Raw genomic sequence first — 25347 nt, forward strand, 5'->3', positions numbered from 1 at the left:
GACACGGCTAGGACATCCGGGTTGGCAGAGTGTGCTAGGGCAGTGAATAAAACAAACTTAGGGAGGAGGCTTCTAATGTTAACATGCATGAAACCTAGGCTTTTACGGTTACAGAAGTCAACAAATGATAGCGCCTGGGAAATAGGAGTGGAGCTAGGCACTGCAGAGCCTGGATTAACCTCCACATCACCAGAGGAACAGAGGAGGAGTAGGATAAGGGTACGGCTAAAGGGTAAAAAAACTGGTCGCCTAGTAAGTTCGGAACAGAGAGTAAAAGGAGCAGATTTCTGGGCACGGTAGAGTAGATTCAAGGCATAATGTACAGACAAAGTCATGGTAGGATGTGAATACAGTGGGGGTAAACCTGTGCATAGAGTGACGATGAAAGAGATATTGTCTCTAGAAATATCATTTAAACCAGGTGATGTCATTGCATGTGTGGTAGGTGGAACTAAAGTGTTAAATAAGGCATATTGAGCAGGGCTAGAGGCTCTACAGTGAAATAAGGCAATAAATACTAACCAAAACAGCAATGGACAAGGCATATTGACGTTAGCGAGAGGCATGCGTAGCCGAGTGAATCAAAGGAGTCCAATGAGTGGCTTCAGGCAACTAGCAAGTTAGCAGAAAGGCCTTGGAGGGACGTCGTGACAAAAGGCCATGGAGGGACGAAAGTCTGTTGTGGCCCCCTCGTGCTATTACGTCGGCAGACGGATCAGCAGGGCTCCGTGTGGTAAACCAGGRCAATTGGCAAAATAGGTACGGTGGCCAAAGAATTTGTCCGATAGGCCTCTTAAGCTAACAGTCCGATGTGCTCTGGACAGCTAGCAGYCCGCGGCTAGCAGGCTAAAGGATGGGCATTCAGGGGACGACGCGATGGCGGAGCCAGTTGAGAAAACCCCCTCGGGCAAATCACGTCGGTGGTCCAGTCGTGATGGGTCGGCGGGGGTCCGGGCCAGTTGGCAAAATAGGTATTGTAGCCCAGGGAGTGGCTGATGAGCCTCTTTGGCTAGCCAGGAGATGGGCCTGGCAGGGCTAGCTCCAGGCTAATTGGTTCTTGCTTTGGGACAGGGACGTTAGCCAGGAGTGGCCACTCGGATAGCAGCTAGCTAGCTGCGATGATCCAGGTGAAAAGGTTCAGAGCTTGCGGTAGGAATCCGGAGATATGAAGAAAAATACGTCCGATTTGCTCTGGTTTGAGTCGCGCTGTGCAGACTGGCGAAAGTTGTCCGTGCTAGAGGTAGCTGATGACCGCTAGCAGTGGTTAGCTGACTACTAGCTAGTAGCTAGTTAGCTGGCTCGCTTCTGTTGGGGTTCCTGTTCAGAAGACGGATCCGCAGGGCTCCGTGTGGTAAACCAGGCCAATTGGCCTCTTAAGCTAACAGTCCGATGTGCTCTAGACAGCTAGTTGGCTACGGTTAGCTAGTAGCCGGTTAGCTACTAGCCAGTTAGCTGGTAGCCAGTTAGCTGGCTAGCTTTTGATGGGAGTTCTGGTTCCTAAGTATTAAAATAGCAGATCCGTACCACATTGGGTGAGGCGGGTTGCAGGAGAGTATATTCAGTCCGTAGATGGAAAGTGATATGTTTACAAGGGACAGGAAYGGACAAGACAAAAACACACATCCGACTGCTTGAGAAAAATCTTGAGAAAAAAATACGTTTTAAATAGCACATTACATGTTTTAACACTGTTCAGCCTAGAGCCTGTAACAATGGTTGATTTTGCAATAACACTTGTTTCCGTATTTTACAATATTTCTAATAAATGGTTGCTTAGTCATTTTAAAACGTTTGATTTATTTGTGGTGTTTAATTTAAGGCGTGCAAATATGATTTCTTTATACTCAGCCCAAATCGAGTGGGAGCACTGAAGGCCTCCATTATATGGTCATTATAGGCTGCTGTGTGGGTAGTGATTTAAGGAGATTTGTTTCTCCTGCAGTTTCCCAGGAAATTGCCCTCATTATAATGGTTCAATTCAGTTTGGATCCACATCGATCTCACACTCTTTCCACAGTGTAGCAGGGGTCTTAGTAACGCATGTCTGTGTCAGTGTGTGAGTGACAACAGTGCGGTGATTGCTGCCAGGAGGCTGAGGGTGTCAACCGAGGGTTAACTAGGGGTTTATATACAGTTGAGGCCTATAAAGTATGTAAGCACAATAGTACACTGATTACTGTTCAGTGGCTGAGAGTGTCATAAAAGGGTTAAGTTGGGGTGTATGCAGTAGAGACCTATAGAGCCCTGGTAACACCCCTCACTGACGGGCCATATAGTTAACGAAGTCCTGTCTGAAGGTAATCTTATGCTTTAAGGACTCACAGACTGAGACTGTTCTGGATTTGATTGGAAGCAACTGTCAGTGTGTGTGCGTGTGTGTGTCTGTGTCTCTATGCGTGCTGGGCAGGGGGTGTCAGTCTTCAAATAACCACTTTTAGGCTCTTTAATGCTCAAACTACCCAACTATCGCAATCAATATTGCTCGGTGTGCCATTGAGTGGTGAAATGAGGGCTTCGAAAGAGGGCTGCTCGGAAAGGCCAATAGAACCAACAGAGAACCAATCAGAATTACCCACCCTGCAATGCTGAACTGGAGTTATTACAGTTCTATTAGCAAGGAATGATGCTCTTTAACAGTGTGGTATTTGCTCTTCTTACAGTTTGCTGTTGTCATGGTTTTGAACGTCTTGAAAGAGTGGCTACTGTCCTCTACTGTCATTGTGGATGGAAAACATGACTTTGAGTCACTAGGGTTAAAACCAGTTCTACACATTGGCATCTCTGAAGAAGAAAAAAAAGTGTTTTGTTAATTAAAAGATGTGTTTGATGAGAACTTTGATTAAACTAGGATATTATCTTTGCTTGCATTATTGATTTGGTTATTTTCCTCATCAACTGTCTCCACTGATTTATTCAATGGCAATGAAAATGTTTGTAATTTGTTCCCCTCTCTCGCTCTCTCTCTCTCTTTCGCTCTATCTCCCTCCCTCTCTCTTATCTCTCACACACACACAATAATATAATCTAGTTTTGAAAAGCGACTGAGAGTGTTTAGAGCTGTACATTTTCAGAGTTCTTAGAGAACAGTAGTGAATCGTTCCCTGCCTGGGCCTTGAGCTCCAGGGACACAATCTCTCCATCACCATGCAGCCTGGATGAGACACACTGGGAGGTGTCCTTCACATCGCAGCCTCTGGATGAGACACACACTGGGAGGTGTCCTTCACATCGCAGGCCTCTGTATGAGACACACTGGGAGGTGTCCTTCACATCGCAGCCTCTGGATAAGACCACACTGGGAGGTGTCCTTCACATCGCAGCCTCTGGATGAGACACACTGGGAGGTGTCCTTCACATCGCAGCCTCTGGCATGAGACACACACTGGGAGGTGTCCTTCACATCGCAGCCTCTGTATGAAAACACCTGGGAGTGTCCTTCACATCGCAGCCTCTGGATGAGACACACTGGGAGGTGTCCTTCACATCGCAGCCTCTGCATAGACACACACTGGGAGGTGTCCTTCACATCGCAGCCTCTGGATGAGACACACTGGGAGGTGTCCTTCACATCGCCAGCCTCTGCGATGAGACACACACTGGGAGGTTGTCCTTCACATCGGCGCCTCTGGATAAAGACACACTGGGGTGTCCTTCACATCGCAGCGCGCTGGATGACCACACTGGGAGGTTCCTTCACATCGCAGCATCTGTATGAGACACACACTGGGAGGTGTCCTTTCAGCATACGCAGCCTCTGCATGAGACACACTGAGGTGTCCTTCACATCGCAGCCTCTGATGAGACACACCGGAGGTGTCGCTTCACATCGCAGCCTCTGGATAGAGCACACTGGCAGGTGTCCTTCACATCGGCAGCCTCTGGTAAGACACACTGGGAGGTGTCCTTCACATCCCCGCAGGCCTCTGGATAAGACACACTGGGGAGGTGTCCTTCACATCGCAGCCCTGGATGAGACAAACAACTGGGAGGTGCTCTTCACATCGCAGCCTCTGGATGAGAACACACTGGGAGGTGTCCTTCACATCGCACCTCTGGATGAGACACACACTGGGGAGTGTGTCTTTCACATTAGCAGCCTCTGGATGAGACACACTGGGAGGTGTCCTTCACATCTCAGCCTCTGGAGGAGGAGAGGAGGAAGGGGAGACAACTTTATTTGTGTAGTGCTTTAAAATGCAAGTAACAAAGTAAAATAATCACATCATCAAGTAATAAAATAAAAGTACTAACAAAGTAACAAAAACAATCGTTTTTGAAAAAGATCATGGTGTCTGGTAACAAGTACCCACTTGTTACCAGACACCTTGATCTTTTTCAAAAACTCTTGTAGTGTTCCGTTTGTAGTGTGTTGGCTTGCCGTCTGTTTTTTTCCCAAGGCATTAGTATATGCTATCTAGCTTGATTTTCAAGGGGAGCTTGTTGGGGACCTTCCTATACCAGTCTTTGAGGTATTCAAGCTATATCACAAATGTACCTAAAAGTGTGTTCTCTTCCTGATTTAGTGTGTTCTCATCTCAGTGCCTGGTTCAATTCCAGGCTGTATCCCATCCGGCTGTGATTGGGAGTCCCATAGGTAGGCACACAATAGGCCCAGCGTCGTCCGGGTTTGGCTGGGTAGGCCGTCATTGTAAATAAGAATTTGTTCTTAACTGACTTGCCTAGTTATATAAAGGTAAAATAATTTTTTTTTAAATAGTATTCATTATAGAACAATAGAAATAGGAGTGGTTACACTAGGATTTAACCGACTTCACATTATTCCAGCTCTACCACAGTAAAAGCAGCCCTCACAGTACAGGAAAAACCACATGCCACTGAGGAGAGAGGAATGAAACAAAGCATTACAGAGTAAAGCTTGAAGAGTCATCCTAATTGGCCCCTATTAGAGTCCATAATTACCACTCCCATCTCTGGATAATGTGTTGTGTGGCCTGATTATACACAGATCTTTTCAAAATAGCCAAAACGTTAATAGCCCAGAAACAAGACAAGTACTCTACTAGTCACGATTGTTCCTTTTTGTTTTGGTCGATCACGATATCACAACTCTATTTATTGCTGAATAGGAACAAGGGGGTATGCAAATGTTCTAACTAACCTGGTGCCTTTTCTCTCTCCTTGGTTTGATATGTGTAATTTATCTGACAAAGAATGTTATTAATTGTATTTGCATCGTATAATGGAAAACCTTCCCATCTGCATTTAGAAGCAGAGCAGACTTGTTAAGTAGCACTCTGAGAAGGGAGTCAGAGGAATAGAATTAACATAAAGTAAACCTCAAAAGAACTCACTGTTCCAATATAGCAGACACTGCTGTACCAATCACAACTGCAGACTGTTTTGTAATTGATTTCGAAGTAGAGCAACAAAAGCAAGAGCAGGAGAGGGAGAGATTAGAAGAACCTCTTGGATTGGAAGGTGAAAAATAACCCTGAGAGTGAACGAGTAGGAAAGAGCGAGAGATGAGGAGAAACAGGAAGAGAAAGGAGAGAGACGGGAGGGATTCAGGTAAGGGGCGAGAGAGAGATAGAGAGATGAGACTGAAAGAAAAGATAGAAAGATGGGGAGCGAGAGACACAAGAAAGTGATGAGAAGGATGCCACACCACACCACCTGTTGCTCTAATGACTTCCTACTTCCTGCTAAGGCATTTTTTGACAGCTTCCTGTCTCTAGTCTTCACACATCGGTTTCTCATCATTACAATATCTGGCCCTGAGGTCCCTTGGTCCACTCAACCTCCAGCAGGAGACCAGACTGGTCCAATTTAAACAAACACCACACACTGCTCTCCCTCTGAGACCTCCGAGAAGTGCTACCTCTACCCTCACTCCCTCGACACGGTCAACACTCGACTCACTCTCCTCTATCACAGAGCAAACTCACACTGGCTCCTCTCTCAGGTTGCTATAGCTACCTGTCTGAGAACTAACGAACAATACAGACCTTCAGTTCCCCCCGTGCCCCACTCATCTGACAGCTCCACTGCCTGTCACTTTCAAAGACCCAACAATATACACTGAACAAAAATCTAAACTCTACATGGAAAGTGTTGGTCCTATGTTTCATGAGCTGAAATAAAAGATCACAGAAATGTTCAATACGCACAAAAAGCTTACCTCTTTCAAATGTTGTGCACACATTTGTTTACATCCCTGTTAGTGAGAATGTCTCCTTTGCCAAGATAATCCATAACATGATCATTACACAGGTGCTGGGGACAATGAAAGGCCAATTGTCATGCCATTCATCCACTCCTATCACCTCATGTTTCAGCATGATAATGCACAGCCCCATGTCGCAAGGATCTGTACACAATTCGTGGAAGTGGAAAATGTCCCAGTTCCTTCATGGCCTGCATACTCACCAGACATGTCACCCATTGAGCTTGTTTGGGATGCTCTGGACCGACGTGCACGACAGGGTGTTCCAGTTCCCGCCAATATCCAGCAACTTTGCACAGCCATTGAAGAGGAGTGGAACAACATTACACAGGCCACAATCAACAGCCTGCATATTTGAGCTGTATTTGCCATAATAGGGCTATCTTCTGGATACCACCCCTACCTTGTCACAACACAACTGATTAGCTCAAACGCATTAAGAAGGAAAGAAATTCTACAAATGAACTTTAAACAAGGCACACCTGTTAATTGAAATGAATTCCAGGTGACTTCCTCTTGAAGCTTGTTGAGAGAATGCCAAGAGTGTGCAAAGCTGTCATCAAGGCAAAGGGTGGCTACTTTGAAGAATCTCAAATATGTCATATATTTTGATCTGTTTAACGCTTGTTTGGTTACTACATGATTCCATATGTGTCATTTCATGGTTTTGATGTCTTCACTATTATTCTACAATAAAGAAAAACCCTGGAATGAGAAGGTGTGTCCAAACTTTTGACTGGTACTGTGTATGGATGATAAACTCGGAAGCAGCAACAAGACAAGAGGTGAACCCAAGCCGCGAATGCAAACCTCCTATCTCTCCACAATGGCTCCATCTTAGGACAGATTGCATGGCCCTTCACTCCAGGCAGTAAAAGCTAACGGGGGCCTCATAAAGTAGAACAGCCTCCCTCTCCAATCTCAACATTAATCACGCCAGCCAGCAAGATACAGTATGATGGCTCTTCTCAGTCCTCCTCCCTCCTTCCTCCTCACTCTTCCTCCCTCCTCCTCAAAGTCAGACAACTCCCGCCACTCTTTAAGATTCCACTGAGTGCTCTTTGAAGAGTTCCCACAGTATCTGCCTGCTGGCTGCTGTATTGGTGTCTTTCAAAGGGTGTCTCTCCCTAACGCCTCCTTCTATCGATCTGTCATGGCGGAAAGCCAGTCCCCCCTCCTTCAGTCTCCGGAGAATTAATGTCCATTCCACCGTGACAGCCAGTCACACTCAGTGAAGCTGGTGCTGTATCAATGGCTGTCAACAGTGTTAAGGGAGCCCACGAACACATACACACACACACACACACACACATTCACAAGAAAACATATGGAGTGCACTCATTAAAAACAACGGTCAGGGATTTCTCAGTAGAAGTATGTTGCGGATCCCCCTCGTTCAGCAGAGGGAACCAGTCCAGAAGATAGTAAAATATTCATTCAGAGCTGTGCCAATTATTTATACCCAACGTGCTGTGCCAATCTTTGCTTGTTGACGTGTTTGTATCAGCGTATGTTTAAGTCCTCTTTATATCCAAGGCTGCTTAAGCTGGTGCACATGGCTTTATCATGTGATACCCATAGAGGATGAACAATAATGATATTATTGAGCTGATTTTTTTCTTTATTTTTACTTTATTCACCCTGCTAATGCAGTAGATTATACACCGTTTCCTATCAACTAAACCTGAAATGTYTACCTCATGATTTGTTCCTGTCAGTCGTTGACATAAGCACTCCTGACGCTCTCCTAGTCACCGATGGACATCACTTTCATGATGCCATTTAGATACCACACTGTGGTTCCAGTATTGCCTAATATTCCTGAGTCTTTCCTATTGGGCTAGATCAGAGGACAAGTCCGCCCAAACCCAAGAGGACGTTGGCTTTTCTTTTGAACAGACATCGTTCTGAGTCCGGCTGATCATGCGGGAGCATTCAGATCACGTCACAGTGTCAGAAGTCTCCTATTGAGAACATTCCCTCCCCTCACCCAGCCTGTTGCCATAGTAACATGGCCATTCGGAGTCAAAAAGGGTGTTTCGATGCACACCCTTCCATTACCAAACACACATACCGCACACACACACACACACATTACTCACTCACAACCTATATCTTTCTCATTCGCATTGTCTCACAATCACACACGCTCACGCACTCCCCACAACTCTGTTTTGCCTTGAAGCATGTTGTAGTCAAACAGAGACCATGTTAAAGGTTAAGGCCTGTTCTTTGAACAGTGTTCAAGGACACATATAGATCTGTTTGCCTGTGGGCAGAGGGGGCAGCGATCTTAATGTCGAATGTTTTCTCTGGGGTGTGTATCTGTCTGTGTGTGTGTGTGTCTCCTCTCCCCTGCAGCTACTCCCTGGGTCGTTGTTTTAAAAGTGAATAGGGTCCCAGTCAGCCTACCTGGTAAAATAAGGGTTAAATAAAATAGGTCAAATAAAGTATGCTTCATTCACTGTATCGCTCACAAAGACAGAAAACATTTGTAACACCCTTCCCCACCTCCAACCCATGCCCTCCATCTAATCCTCTCACCTCTAACCTGTGGACATCCTCCGGTGTCCCCCGCCACCACCTCCTCTCAAGCCACTTCCTGAACCATCAGGCTTGAGTGGATCTGACAAGTTTAATCATTTATTTATGGTCTCCTGCTCTGCAGAGGTTGGAAAATACAGCACGCGACAGCTCCTTGCCAGCGGAGCACCATGCTGGGTAGTTAGATGTAGCAGCGACAGCTCCTTACCACGGAGCACCATGCTGGGTAGTTAGATGTAGCACGACAGCTCCTTACCAGCAGAGCACCATGCTGGGTAGTTAGATGTAGCAGCGACAGCTCCTTACCAGCGGAGCACCATGCTGGGTAGTTAGATGTAGCAGCGACAGCTCCTTACCAGCGAGAGCACCTGCTGGGTAGTTAGATGTAGCAGCGACAGCTCCTTACCAGCAGAGCACCATGCTGGGTAGTAGATGTAGCAGCGACAGCTCCTTACCAGCGGAGCACCATGCTGGGTAGTTAGATGTAGCAGCGACAGCTCCTTACCAGCGGAGCACCATGCTGGGTAGTTAGATGTAGCAGCGACAGCTCCTTACCAGCGGAGCACCATACTGGGTAGTTAGATGTAGCGAATGTAACGTCTCCTCCACAGCTGCAGCCTGGAGCTGCTACAGGTTACTGTCGGGTTAGGTCCAGAGAGAGTCACTGGAAATACTTTACCCTGCTCATGGCTCTGAAAGTATTGTACTCAGGTTGACATATCACTGGGACGAGTGTGTGTACCATTGTGTGTGTGTGTGTGTGTGTGTGTGTGTGGGTGTGGTGTGTGTGTGTGTGTGGCTGTGTGTTGTGTGTGTGTGTGTGTTGTGTGTGTAAGTGTGTAAGTGTAAGTGGTGTGTAAGTGTGTGTGTAAGTGTGTTTGTAAGTGGTGTGTAAGTGTGTGTGTAAGTGTGTGTGTGTTGTGTGTGTGTGTGTGAGAGTGTGAGAGTGTGAGAATGTGAGAATGTGATAATACACAACCACCCTACACAAGAGATGCTGGCGCAGCTTGTCCTGTCCCTGTGCCTGTGCCTGGCTGTGTCAGCAGCAGCAGGGTCTGGCACGGAGAGGAGGACACGACAGGGTAATTGCCGTAAGCCTCCTCAGCCATTGCTCAGCGCCTCAACACCGCCCAAACACCGCTACAGCTCCCCTCCCAGGTCATCAGAGCGACTAACAGGACCCCTGTCAGCCTCCAGCACCGACATGGAGCAAGGGAGAGAGAGAGTGTTTGTGTGTGTGTGGGTGTGTGTGTGGGTGGGTGGTGGGTGGTGGGTGGGTGGGTGGTGGTGGGTGGGTGGTGGGTGTGGGTGTGTGTGGTGTGTGTGTGGGTTGGGTGTGGGTTTGGGTGTGGGTGCGTGTCCGTGTGTGTAAGAGGGTATGAGCCTATTGTACGGAGCTGGGATGTTATCAGGACAGGTGTGGTGTTTCAGCTGTGCTGTATAATGGGATGTGTTCAGGGTGCTCGCAGCGTGCCTGCCTCTACCCATGAGCACTGAGATGGTGCCTGTGATAATTCCTAGTACACTCTCACTGTGGAAGACGATTTGACATGAAAATAAAATGTCATTCATTAATTTATTGGTGAAGCTCTATGTGTTCTGTTGTCTGGGCTGCACAGCACAGGGGGGGGTAATGGCACCGGAGGGGTATTATCTGGGCACAAAAAATCAGCAAAAAAAGAAATGTCCTCTCACTGTCAACTGCGTTTATTTTCAGCAAACTTAACACGTGTAAATATGTGTATGAACATAACAAGATTCAACAACTGAGACATAAACTGAACAAGTTCCACAGACATGTGACTAACAGAAATTGAATAATGTGTCCCTGAACAAGAGGGGGGGTCAAAATCAAAAGTAACAGTCAGTGTCTGGTGTGGCACCAGCTGCATTAAGTACTGCAGTGCATCTCCTCCTCATGGACTGCACCAGATTTGCCATTTCTTGCTGTGCGATGTTACCCCATTCTTCCACCAAGGCACCTGCAAGTTCCCAGACATTTCTGGGGGAATGGCCCTAGCCCTCACCCTCCGATCCAACACCCTTTGATCCGGGCTCTTCGGTATGGCTGGTTGCAGTATGGCTGGTGGCATTGTCATGTTGGAGGGTCATGTCAGGATGAGCCTGCAGGAAGGGTACCACATGAGAGAGGAGGATGTCTTCCCTGTAACACACAGCGTTGAGATTGCCTGCAATGACAACAAGCTCAGTCCGATGATGCTGTGACACACCGCCCCAGACCATGACAGACCCTCCAACTCCAAATCGATCCCGCTCCAGAGTACAGGCCTCGGTAACGCTCATTCCTTCGATGATAAACACGAATACGACCATCACCCCTGGTGAGACAAAACCGCGACTCGTCAGTGAAGAGCACTTTTTGCCAGTCCTGTCTGGTCCAGCGACGGTGGGTTTGTGCCCATAGGCGATGTTGTTGCCGGTGATGTCTGGTGAGGACCTGCCTTAAAACAGGCCTACAAGCCCTCAGTCCAGCCTCTCTCAACCTATTGCGGACAGTCTGAGCACTGATGGAGGGATTGTACGTTCCTGGTGTAACTCGGGCAGTTGTTGTTGCTATCCTGTACCTGTCCCGCAGGTGTGATGTTCGGATGTACCGATCCTGTGCAGGTGTTGTTACACGTGGTCTGCCACTGCGAGGACGATCAGCTGTCCGTTCTGTCTCCCTGTAGCGCTGTCTTAGGCATCTCACAGTACGGACATTGCTATTTATTGCCCTGGCCACATCGCAGTCCTCATACCTCCTTGCAGCATGCCTAAGGCACGTCCACGCAGATGAACAGGACCCTGGGCCTCTTTCTTTTGGTGTTTTCAGAGTCAGTAGAAAGGCCTCTTTAGTGTCCTAAGTTTCTCAACTGTGACCTAATTGCCTACCGTCTGTAAGCTGTTAGTGTCTTAACGACCATTCCACAGGTGCATGTTCATTAATTGTTTGTGGTACATTGTATGGGAAACAGTGTTTAAACCCTTTTCAATTAAGATCTGTGGAATTATTTAGATTTTTACGAATTATCTTTGAAAGACAGGGTCCTGATAAAGGGACGTTTCTTTTTTTGCTGAGTTTATGTTTTGGTTGCTGCTACTTCTCCTTCACCCAGGCCTCCAGATGTGTATCTAAGCAAAAATGTCTTGGAACAATCAGAATATGTGTTTGTCCGAGTTCGGTGGGGATGAGGGGTAGTGTGTGTGTGTGTGTGTGTGTGTGTGTGTGTGGTGTGTGTGTGTGTGTGTGTGTGTGTGTGTGTGTGTGTGTGTGTGTGTGTGTGTGTGTGTGTGTGTGTGTGTGTGTGTGTGTGTGGTGTGTGTGTGTTGTGTGGGGTGGGTGGGTGGGTGGGTGGTGGGTGGTGTGTGTGTGTGTGTGTGTGTCAGTGTGCGTGTGTGCCTGCACTAATTGATGACTGCAGGGGTTCAGTAGTCCCTCAGGTGAACATATGGGCTAGTTAACACACACACTGCCTAAACTAGTCCACATGCATCTCTCTCTCCTGAGAGCCAGGTGGAGGAAAGGCCGATGAGACATGTGGGGATAAGAGAGCTCATAAGGGAGATGAGAGAGGAGTGTGTGTGTGTGTGTGCGTGTGCGTGTGCGTGCGTAAAAAAATACATTATATTTATACAGTATATTTAGCTTTAGTGCAATTATTTCCTGAAATGTTTCGCCTGTACTAGTAAGTATTTTTCATTTTGTCAGGAGTGGCTCTTGAGATCAAATGATTTGTTTCTGAATTATAAGCACAGATTTTCACTTTCTTTTAAAGGGTAAAATAATGTATCCAAATTGGCCCCGCTGGTGCAATGCAGCAGTTCTTGTTTGTCCTGTTCTATTGTTCATAGAAATGAATAGAATAACAATCGGCACACTGAGTTGGACTCTGTCTCTCCCTAACTAACTCCATCAACTGTTARAGGTCAATGCCAGAAAAGTGATTGTCTTCTTGAAGTCTGAACGTTTCAGTCACAGGCGGCCGGTCGCACCTTAATTGGAGAGGACGGCTCATAATAATGGCTGGAAGCGAATGAATGGAACGGTATCCAACACATCAAACACGTTGTTTCCATGTGTTCGATACCATTCCATTCACTCCATTCCAGCCATTATTATGAGCCGTCCTCCCCTCACCAGCCTCTTGTGGTTTCAGTGTTCACCACTCTCATTTGCCCATGGCTTATTTCACCTCAACTAGCTTACATCCAACATAGTATACCAGCTAATGAGAGTTACTTTAGGAATATACAGTATAGCTAAGCTGAGAGAGAGGGTTTTGAAGGTCTCTGTCACCTACATGTTTAGCTGGAGGCTTATTCTCTATTGATAAAATAAAACATCCTCTACTTCCTTCACAGTGTATCGACAGGTTTTAAAGATCCCCTTCCATTTTCTTTGATTTCACATGCACAGCTGGTCTACCCACTCATGTGTATACTAAACTATGAATTCTAGGCCTGCTTTTCGCTCTATTTCATTAGTCTACCAAAAACAGCCCAAAATCCTCCATGGCCTTTTTGGACCCAGCATTTTCGCCCCATCGCGTCTCTGGAACGCTACAGCAAGTCTCGGATATTAGATGACAAGAATGTCACCCGGTCGGACGGTAAAATATATCACCGGCATGAATCAAGTTGTCATTTCCAATTTATGCCAGAGCACAGGTCCTGGTGCTGTAGACAGACTACTGATGCTGTCCGCTCTCTCTCTCTCTCTCTCTCTCTCTCTCTCTCTCTCTCTCTCTCTCTCTCTCGCTCCATCCCTCCTCAAACAGTAACAGTATCTCTCTGATTCCAACATACAAAACCCTCTTCAGAATGTCTAATTTATTTGTAATTTAGTGCATGCTTATCCAAAGCGACTCACAGTTAAAACATATAGTGTACTCACAAGGTGGTACTGAATGAAGAGTCGGTGCCAATAATGCCAGCATCTGTTTGTCTGTAACAGATTTGAAAAGGAGACCAGAGATAGTTAAAGTGGCCCCTACAGAAACAGTGCCTGCGCAGAACATACAGACCAGGAAGTGGAATGTGCGGCCTTAAGTTCATTATTTCTTACCAASAATCATTCAATTATATCTGTTATCAGGAGAATACACAAAGGCTAGAACCATACTGGGAATCTTTATCAATGCCATTTTAATTTAACACTAATCAAAGCGAGAGAGCGCTTATTAATTCAGCCTCCATCAGGACCTTCACGCACCATTTAACAGCAGGAAAACAGAATGACATCTTCACAATATTCACAGCAACATCCAATTGGTGGAGGAGAGAAGCTTGGAAGAATGTCAAAAATAATGGGTTGTTTTCTGATTTACTCTCCTCTTCCTGATGCTTATTTGTCCAATTATGAACCAAGTATTTGAAAGGACAGACGCTGGGAGACGAGAAGCAAGTACAGGGAGTGAATATTTAATAAATAACCGACATGAAACAAAACAAGGACAGCGCCTGGACAGGGGGACCAAAACGACATTAATGCTGACACGGGGATGAAACTAAGGAATAGACAGATATAGGGGAGGCAATCAATAAGTGATGGAGTCCAGGTGAGTCCAATGAAGCGCTGATTCGCGTAATGATGGAGACAGGTGTGCGTAATGATGTGCCACCGGGCGCCCTCGAGTGCCAGAGAGGGGGAGTGGGTGCAGACGTGACAGTATTTGGGACATACTAACAAATCAGTGCCCCAAAGTAGGTGCTCTGTGGTTAAGGAGTAGGTCAAATGGTTGCATAGTGAACTACACTTACACACAGAACCATGTGGGGCTATGCTTCTGTGGTGATGCACTATGCAGAAATCGCTCCACCATTTCCTGGTTGCTAAGATTCTCATAATTTCAGTTTATGTGACAAAACAAGCAAGTATAGTGTAGAGAATCATTGTACCATCTAAACCTGTGTGTAATATATTTTCCATAACCAAAAATATTGTATTTTAAGTTGTTTGAAGCTGYTGTACAAAACCCAAAGTAAAAGACYCAAAAACTAAACTMAAGAACGGGAAGCATAGAAATAGKGCACATAGAACTGCTTCTTAGACTTGCGTTCAATGAGAATGACAGATCTATAACTGAAACCGGCAGCACACTCATTTAATGTAAGACACTGAGCACCCCAATTACCTCCCCCTTACTCCAGCTGCTCACTATGTGTAGATGCCCATCCCAGGAGGTTGGTGGCACCTTAATTGGGGAGGACGGGCTCGTGGTAGTGGGTGAAGTGGAATCAGTGGAATGGTATTAAAAACATGGTTTCTATGTGTCTGATGCTATTCCATTCGCTCCGTTCTAGACATTATTATGATCCGTCCTCCCCTCAGCAGCCTCCACTGCTGCCCATGTAATTACTATAGGGCCAGGTCCAGTCTTAGATATAAGGTGGCTGTTGATAGGCTGCCTTGCATTAATCCATGTCACTGTATCGCTGCCTATGGGGGCCTGCAGTGCTGCATTCCCAAGAAGCCTCCATCTGACTGACTGCACAGTTTGCATTTCAAAAAGAAAGAAAAGTGGGTCTCTTGAGATTTGCCATAGTTGGAGCAGTAGCTTTCCCGAGACATACCTCATTGACAGCAAGACTTCATGTCTGGCTAACAATATATCTGAGATGGCTATATTCTATTTGGAAGTAAGGGGATTTCCATTTCAATCTTAAATCTGCCTTTCGTACTCCTTGATTTGATTGATATTTGACTGATATTACAGTTCTATATTACAATTCTATGTTACAGTTCTTGCCCTGCTTTCCGATATAGTTTTACCTTATAATCACAGGGAGACGGGAGCTTCTTTCATGAAGAGATATGTTGACAGCTCTGCTCATAAGAGTAGGCATCACATCTGTAGGGGGTAGTTATGTATTTTTCTCCCTTTCCACCCTTTTATCTCGAGATAGATCAGTAAATTGGACAGGGCGGCGTGAGACGTCTACCTTTGGTTTGGCATTTTGCCCATAGATGTGATGAATGATTTATTATAAAGCAGCATGTTCCTCTCATCTTATGAGCTGAAGTCCATCTCTGAAACACTCRGTTTTCTCAGTCTACTCAACAATAGCCTCTACCTGAACTCTTGTCTTGAATTGTCCATCCCTAATCACACCCTTCTAACGAAAGTCACTATCCCCTTAAATAACAAATTCAGTTAATTAGGTGTGAGGACGAAAAGAGAGGCCCTCAGCAGTGAGTAACCACCAGGCTGGTCTAATGTTGTGGCGCATCAGAGTCAGTATATTACACTCTCTCTGGGAGGAAAAGACCTTGAAACTGACTCCAGCCTTTAACATCACAGGGTGGATGTGTATTATCACACTCTCTCTCACACACACACACACACACACACACACACACACACACACACACACACACACACACACACACACACACACACACACACACACACAAATGAACAACACAAAAATTTACACACTGAGGAGAGGAGTGTTAGGCGTCAGGCCAAAGCAGTAGATACACGGGAGTGTGAGCCATGATTTCTAAGGCTGCTAAATTGAGTTCCTCAAGGAAGGGGGATGTGTGTGGTGATTTAGAGCTGAATGGTTTAATCCAGCCAGATGCATTTTCTCCCCCATCTCTCCAGCCCCCACCCAGTCCAGTGTGAAGACAGTACTTCCTTTCAATTACCCAGAGTGCATTGTTGTCTGCCAGTTATCAGTCAGGGGCGGTGACAGGGCGCGGCGTGGTGGGACGACAGTGTCTCTCTTTCTTCTTTCTTTCTTCATTCCCTTCTCTCTCTCTCTCTCTCTCTCACTTTCTCTCTCTCACACTTTCTCTCTACACAAGGCTTTACTGTCTGCTTCCTGCTGTCATGACAACCAATTCAATAGCTCACATCTGTCAAAGACTGCTGTTGCTTGATGTTAATAGGCTTCTATTGTCATTTACACCGAAGACTTAATTTGGGAAATAACAACGCTTCACTGAGAGAAGAGAAAAAGTTTAACACACTCTCTCTCTCTCTCTCTCACTTTCTCTCTCTCACACTTTCTCTCTACACAAGGCTTTACTGTCTGCTTCCTGCTGTCATGACAACCAATTCAATAGCTCACATCTGTCAAAGACTGCTGTTGCTTGATGTTAATAGGCTTCTATTGTCATTTACACCGAAGACTTAATTTGGGAAATAACAACGCTTCACTGAGAGAAGAGAAAAAGTTTAACACATTTTTATTGAGTGAAGGGAATTTTTTTGTTGTTGTTGACATTTTCGTTAAAATTCGTCTTATTTATTTGAATGTTGGGGAAAAGTTAAACAAAGCTCAATTGAAAGCCCGTCTTTTCCTTTTCCGTTATGGCAATCCAAGAATCAGGGAGAAAACATGAATATGATACTGCAATGATATCCTGTTCATATCTTGGTCATTCAAATAGCATCTGCAGGTCAAGGTGTTCTCTCTAAAAATAACCTACTTCAACATGAGGGGTGGAATGAATACGTGTAACAAGTCCATCTGTCGTGAAAAGAGCAGGTTTCTAGTACTACTTTCCCTGTACCATTTATCAGAATCGGCTGACACTGTGATCTCAAGCACAAAGAATCAATCTGAGAGAGAGTAATTAAAGGAATTGTACAGTACAATCCCAAGGAAATGACTGAAGGAAAGCAAGCAAAATGTCTCTCTCTCTCTCTCTCTCTCTCTCTCTCTCTCTCTCTCTCTCTCTCTCTCTCTCTCTTTCTCTTTCTCTCTCTCTCTCTCTCTCTCTCTCTTTCTCTCTCTCTCTCTCTCTATTGCTCTCTCGCTCAGAGACAGAAATAATAGTGTGAACGGGACGAAGGAGGTCAGGGAGGGCAGATGATTTAGTAGCGGAGTTAGACTAAAAGAGAGAGTGGAATCGAGAGATGGATGAGAGGAAGCAGCCCGAGGTGTCCATAGAGATTGAAGGGTTTATAGTGGGTGGCGAAAACAAAGCTGCCAGTAAGTGAGTGGGTTTGCAGTGGGTGTCAAGGCCCAGAGGAGCATGGGGAGAGGGCTCAACAGTATCACTGAGAAAAAGGAGGGCGAGTGATAGAAAGAGAAGAAGGACAGAGAACGAGGGGGGAGAGGAAGGGACGGAGGAGAAATGATGGCGAACAATGGGGAAAGAGAGAGGGAGAGAGTTCTAAACAGAGATGGTGGAGGAATGATTGAGAAGAGGGGAGAGAGGTAGGGAAACATGACGAGATGGATTAAACTCCCAGTGAAAAGTGATGGGAGGACAGGGAAATATGAGGACATAGAATAGATCATTCTGCCACTGAACGAGATGGGATAAAGAATATGAATAGATGTCATCGTCGCCACTCTCAAAGTGTGACAGATAAGGCAGGACCACAACACCAGAACCGTGAAGTCACGCTAATCTAAAGAAATCATGAGAGCATCTCACCATTTTGAGCATCTCACTCAAAATGACATTTGTGGGATATCCYCAGGACTTTCCTTTAATCACGCCACACAGTATTCAACTATGTCAAAACGATGTTCATTTCCAAAAGACATGGACTTCAGCCCTCTGAACCTCTGGACATTTTATTTGTCAGAAAGATAATCCTTTGGGGACAGGAATATAACTGTTCACCTATGTTGATGCACAGATGCCATATTGCGTTATCCAAAGGATTATCTTAGTGACAAATAAAAGGGGCGCATACTGTGGGATTCATCTTTGGTTTTGACATACAGGTAACTGCCAAAATAATGGAAACACTTGTGTAAATGAGGGATACAAAGTATAATGAAAGCAGGTGCTTCCACAGAGGTGTGGTTCCTGAGTTATTAAGGAATTAACATCCCATCATGCTTAGGGTCATGTATAAAAATGCTGGGCAGGCCATTATTTTGGCCAATATTTTGGTTACCATGGCTATGCCCCCATCCACAGGGCACGAGTGGTCACTGAATGGTTTGATGAGCATGAAAACTATGTAAACCATGTGCCATGGCCATCTCAGTCTCCAAATCTCAACACAATTGAACACTTATGGAAGTTTCTGGAGTGGCACCTGAGACAGCGTTTTCAACAAAACCCTCCATCCCTCCAATAGAGTTCCAGACCTTTGTAGAATCTATGCCAAGATGCATTGAAGATGTTCTGGCTCATGGTGGCCCAACGCCCTATAAAAACACTTTATGTTGGCGTTTCCTTTATTTTGGCAGTTACCTGTATATCTCCGTATGGTGGAAAACTGTTATTTTCGTCTGTTATTTTTTACACTCTCTTTCATTCCTAATACCAGTTTTTCATCAACACACACACATAAAGACACACTTTTCTTTCCCCACACCACAATCAGTAGTCTCACTGCTGGTAGCAACAGGTGCTTGTTCCCAGAGTAAAATCCAGTAGAGTGCCTCTCACTTCTTGTTACTGTAATGATGGAAAAATGCACTCTTGGCTTTGATCCAGAACCAGTGCTGTTGCTGTCTGTGATGGAAACACTCACTGAGCATGGTGGGCTTTTATCAGAGCTGACTTTCTTTAATCATGTCTTTCATCATCGAAGCGAAACAATGGTTATTTTGTGATTCATTTTCCCCCGTCACAAAGCCACTATTATGATAAACCATTCTAAAAAGCAGTGTGTGTGCATACTTATATGCCCATGAAAGGGCCATACAATTCCTAATAATGGCACCAGAGCATTGGTGCGTTATTTCCCTGGATGCTACAGTACCTATTCCACCAAGCGAGGAAGAGCTCATTACTGAACAATATTTCCCGTCATGCCAAGATCACTGTGTCATTGAGAGAGAAAGAGGAGGGAGAGAGAGAGAGGCAGGGGAAGAGAGAGATATAAAGAGAGAAGGAAAGAGGGAAGAAGAGCGAGAGAGACAGAGACAGAGAGAGCGAAAGAGAGGATGCAGAGCATTTCCCTCGGGAGTGTTTCTTCTTGAGGAGACTTGTCAGAGAGTAAGAGTGATATTGCTGATTTGACACTGTGTATGCAGCGAGGGAAGGACACGCGGAGATAAACTGTGTTTGTAAACACAAAGTAGCCAGAACTAAAGAAGAAGAAAAAGCAGGCCATGAACATACCACCAGAGGACGGCTTGGAGAAGTATACACGCACCTAAAGCTATAGAGATCGTCTCACATGTTGAGTTATCTGTTATCTGTGATTATAGGAAACAAACAAAGATGATCTTTCTGTATGTTTTTCTAAGCTCATACTAACCCTCCTCATAACTCCACCCAAGTGAATACTCTAATTTTGCCAATGAGTTCTGAAGCATTCTTGTTAAGGCTTGACTAATTTGTTTTTTATCTCTTTCTGTCCAGAATCAAGTGCTGGCGAGAAGAATGCAAGGAAACCCCCCTGGGACCTCTAATGGAATGGAATAGTACAATGGCTGCATTGAGGAAAAARGACAACCCTCCTTTTCAACCAGAATCCCACCATTAGGCTGTATTAAAGCAGTCGAGGGTACTGAATTAATGTCAAGCGTCTCGTGGAGGCAGCATCATGCTGCACCGCTGGAAGTAGCTGGAGGACCACCCATGGAGATTCCACCTTCTCGACGTTCTCAATGCTCCTAACACGCGCCAAGTAAACAGAAATGCCTTCAAAGGTCAGCTGCTTATACTTGTTGACGGTCGTTTGCTGGGCTAGCGCTCTCTGGTACCTGAGTCTGTCCCGTCCCTCCACCTCCTACGTGGGCCAGCTGTCCATCCCCATCCGCCAGAAGACCAAGCTCACCAAGAACGTGACCTTCAGCAATATACGGACTCGGCCGCTCAACCCGCACGCCTTCGACTTTATCATCAACGAGCCCAAGAAATGTGAGACGGAGGCACCTTTCTTAGTCATCCTGATCAGCACCACCCACAAGGAGTTTGACGCACGTCAAGCGATTCGAGAGACGTGGGGCGACGAGAGCACGTTCGGCGATGGCGTTCGTGTCCTCACACTCTTCCTGCTTGGGAGGAACACGGATCCGGTGCTCAACCAGATGGTGGAACAGGAGAGCCAGATCTTCCACGATGTCGTGGTGGAGGACTTCATAGACTCCTACCACAACCTCACCCTCAAGACCCTGATGGGCATGCGCTGGGTGGCCACCTTCTGCCCCAAGGCACAGTACGTCCTCAAGACAGACTCGGACATCTWCGTRAACATGGAGAACCTGGTSTACAACCTCCTCAAGCCCACCTCCAAGCCGCGGAGACGCTACTTCACGGGCTACGTCATCAACGGAGGTCCGATCAGAGACATGCGCAGTAAGTGGTACATGCCCAGAGACCTTTACCCTGAGACTAAGTACCCGCCCTTCTGTTCGGGCACGGGGTACGTGTTCTCGGCGGATGTGGCCGAGCTCATCTACAAGACGTCCCTGCACACCAGACTGCTCCACRTGGAGGATGTGTARGTGGGGCTGTGCCTTCGRAAGCTGGGCATCCACCCCTTCCAGAACAGCGGCTTCAACCACTGGAAGATGGCCTACAGTCTGTGCCGCTACAGACGGGTCGTAACGGTCCACCAGATCTCCCCGGAGGAGATGCACCGCATCTGGAATGACATGACCAGCAAGAAACACCTCAAGTGTTAATCAGCTACCTACAGTTAGTGCCAATATGAGGAGGTCCTGAATTCTTCCTCTTCTTCTCCTCCTCCTCCTTCTTCTTCTTCTTCTTTATTGCTTATTCTCTTCCTCCTCCTCTGCCCCTTCCACCTCTTCCTATCTCTGCATTTCTTTGTCACTGTACAGCACATGACCCTGAGAGAACAGTACTGTAACAATAACCGTCTGGCCGTTTGCATAGTCCAAGAGACGCTTCGACAAAAGCCTCTTTATCAGACCGAGGTTACTCTCTGGTGTTGTAACTCCTGCATTCTCCCCCTTAGCTATTGATGAGTTTAAAGGCCACAGTTTAGAAAATAAAATAATTCTGTATATTTTCTGAAATATATTTGATTAAAAAATCCACTCTATGAAAATCAAATAATGTCCCACAATGCAATAGTATGCCATTTGCACCATATGTTGTTTATTAGATGAAATCACTAAAACGCAGAGGTAGAAGCTTAGCAGTGGGACAGAATGGCTCAGAATGCTGTTAGGCTAATCTATGTAGGCAACGCTGCTAATTTCCAGAAAAACTGGCCCTATTTCTGAAGTAGTAGGGATGATAAGAAATACCAAGATATACAACCTATGTAAACGTTCTGCTGTCAGTTAAGTTGATAATGAATGTCCACTCTTAATTTCCAGTCTTTGTATATTTAATAAAGATGTATTTGTGGGATGTACTGTTTTGGTACTGCAACAGATGTTGTCATAGTGAAAAGACCATGATATGTTCACAATGTAACAACGTGCTGTAGACATAGATTGAGTGTTCATTGGAATGATCGAAGATTGTTTGAACAGGAGACTAACAGTTCAATGGATCTGCTGTGTGACATGACGGACATACTTGCCTCTGCAATTGGGTTGTAATATATTGTTTTAAAGATCAAACATATTTTCTTACCAATGGATCTGGAGTCCTTTGTATTGTGCTATGTAGAGAATGACTTCATTTCTTGAACACCAGTATTTCTTATGGGACAGTACAAATGGCGATGTAACGATGTTAACCACATGCATTCCCAGGTGAATGTTATTCTATCTGTATGTGATGTGCAATTATCTTTCCGCTCTTTAAGCCGTGCTGTGACGAGATAGACTGCAGAGTGTTATATTTTCTATTACTTGAACCAGAGGGACGACACAACCAATGGCTGCATTACATTAAAGACGTATTTCATTTTAGAGTGTATTCCTTTTTTCCACGTATTTGGAATTTTAAAAATGCCGTAATGTATTATGTGTGATCCTAATAAGAGGACAGTTTATAATATTGTTTAATTATTCAATGGGTTTTTATTTCAATACACGCAGTAGACTGCCAAATACCTATTTATACCTGAATTAATTACTTCAGCATTACCCAAGTCCCTCTCTGTAGTTGCAGTGCATCAGGTAATGAATTGTAAACATGTTCGGCGCACATTGAGATTGCCTATCAACACAACTCTCTGTGTAAAGCTGTCAACACGCCATGAACAACTACTCAGAGAAACGCCTTCGTGCTATGACTCTGAACTACTCAGAGAAACGCCTTCGTGCTATGACTCTGAACTACTCAGAGAAACGCCTTCGGCTATGACTCTAACTACTCAGAGAAACGCCTTCTGCTATGACTCTGAACTACTCAGAGAAACGCCTTCGTGCTATGACTCTGAACTACTCAGAAAAACGCCTTCGTGCTATGACTCTGAACTACTCAGAGAAACGCCTTCGTGCTATGACTCTGAACTACTCAGAGAAACGCCTTCGTGCTATGACTCTGAACTACTCAGAGAAACGCCTTCGTGCTATGACTCTGAACTACTCAGAGAAACGCCTTCGTGCTATGACTCTGAACTACTCAGAAACGCCTTCGTGCTATGACTCTGAACTACTCAGGAAACGCCTTTGTGCTATGACTCTGAACTGCTCATCTGTAGAGGTGTTTGTCTGTTGTGGTTTTGATTTTTCAATTAGGGTCCCCATTACCAACGCCAATCGCACAGCTAGTCGTACATGGGTCCAGGCACATACATACAGACATTTAAAAACATGAACATGTAGTGTGTGTGTGTGTGTCGTGTGTGCGTGTGTGTGTGCATTTATCAGTAACAATACATATCAGTACATACAGTACACACAAAAATAGGTCACATGGGTTGTTTGTGTGTGTGTGTTGTGGTGGTGTGTTGTGTGTGTGGTGTGTGTGTGTGTGTGTGTTGTGTGGTGTGTGTTTGGGTGTTGTGGGTGTGTGTGTGTGTGTGATGTAAGAATAGAGCTCCAGTAATTGGTTCTTCCTATCTGTGAGAGCAGGTTTGTCAGATGCAGACAGGTGTGTGTGTGGCGGAGGTGAGAACACTTTGAAACACAAGTTTACCATCATGGCTCCTGGGAGCTGCTAGGAGCCTCTGGGGAGTTAGATAGATTCTATATAGAACAAAAGGGATTCTCAACAGTATATATGTTGAACACACAACGACACACTGTGGTAAAACATTTACAGTGTTCTCACAAACAATATGGACATGAAATCTTTGGGGACAGACACATCTCTATGTCCTAACCTGTTTTCTTCACAATAGGAGTATTCCCAGATGCTGTTCTGGTTGAAAATCTATTCGGTTAACTTGTGATCAACTTGAAACCACTTGAAATATAATTGGACTTTTAGTACTGTAGATAAATGGTGTTTTGATGGCTTTGCTCCATTCAAAATGCGTCCACTGTACAACGTGTTGCCTTCATTCCCAGAGCTTGTTCAGTAGTATGACCATTTAGCTGATGGTTTTCTATTAAATGACTCACAGGTGATGCATTCACTATATGACTCATTTTGTGTTCCTTAGATTTCAGTTATATTTGCAGTGTTGTGCAATAAACGGAACAATTGTGAATAACATACTGTGCTAATGGAAGACATGGGAGACATGGAGGCATCAGCCAGACAGGCGGAGAAGGCAAACTGCTGTGTTGACAGATAACGGTAGTTCTGGTGAGTCTTTGAAGTGATTTAATTTGTGTGTTTATCGCAATGGGACTCTAGGCCATCGGTAAAAAAAATATATCGGAAAATAAAGAGATACAAGTTTCTTAGTAAACGTTTATCACATTCAAAGTGCATGTAAGTAAAAAAACTGAACCAGATAAAAATGAGCAGCCCAAGTTAAAGAATATGGTACCAATCTGAGGGCAGCATGAACCATCTGCCGTGGTAGCAAAGGGCTCCTTCAGATGAGGGGTCACTGAAAGCAGCTGGGCACACAATCGTTTTTATTTTCGYTGATGCTATTGTGTCACAGGATTCTCTCTGAATATACAATGGGATTATGGAGTGGGTGCTGTGTGTTGGTGTTGTTCAGTGGGAGGAATATGCATAGGGATTTTCTGCATCTGTTTCACAGAGGGCATTGGTGGATCTAATAGGGAGAAGTTATCTAGGTTACTCATTGTGAACTGTTTTGTGTTGAGCCTGTGGGGGGGGGGGGGTGCTGTTGCCCTGCTTTTCTGAGCGGATGAGTGCAGATCACTCGTTGTGAGTGTTGAGGAAAAGCCTTGAAATAGAAATGATCGAAGAACGAGACATTTTTATTCTAGTACCAATCTCCTAGGAGACAAGCTCCCCCACGCACACTGTGATGAAGCAGAGAAAATGAGCTGATTATGTGAAATTTAAAATCCAACGTTTTTTCCACATCTGCCAATCAACAGCTATCTCCTCTGGAACTGTCTTGCAAAGCTACGTGGCGTGCTGTATGTGAGCAGGCCTGTCGGTGCGTGCCTGTAGGCCTACACATGCCAAAGCAATACTCCACCACATGGGTAAATAACCCAACTCAATCCTCAGTGCCGAGTAGTTCCAAACATCTATTGACACGGTCTTGTACTCTGGAGAGGGCACACTGTATTTGGCAGTTGGTGACATTTTCTTATTAATTAGAACTCACTTAACGATCAGGATTTGATGCAGTGCCGCAATGATCCTCTCACATGTTATTAATCTTTGTCACAGTTGCTGGATTTTAAAAGTGTGATAAATATGCATGAAACAAAAGGCGATTTGT

General features: G+C 45.3%; 1 pseudogene; it reads left to right on the forward strand.

The window, feature by feature from the left end:
• The window catches only part of LOC111953477 (beta-1,3-galactosyltransferase 1-like), a 117256-nt pseudogene extending 94767 nt beyond the window's left edge, over positions 1 to 22489 (forward strand).
• The last annotated feature ends 2858 nt before the right edge of the window (positions 22490 to 25347 follow it).

The sequence above is a fragment of the Salvelinus sp. IW2-2015 genome, linkage group LG27 (assembly GCF_002910315.2).
Source record: "Salvelinus sp. IW2-2015 linkage group LG27, ASM291031v2, whole genome shotgun sequence".
NCBI classification, from domain to species: Eukaryota; Metazoa; Chordata; class Actinopteri; order Salmoniformes; family Salmonidae; genus Salvelinus; species Salvelinus sp. IW2-2015.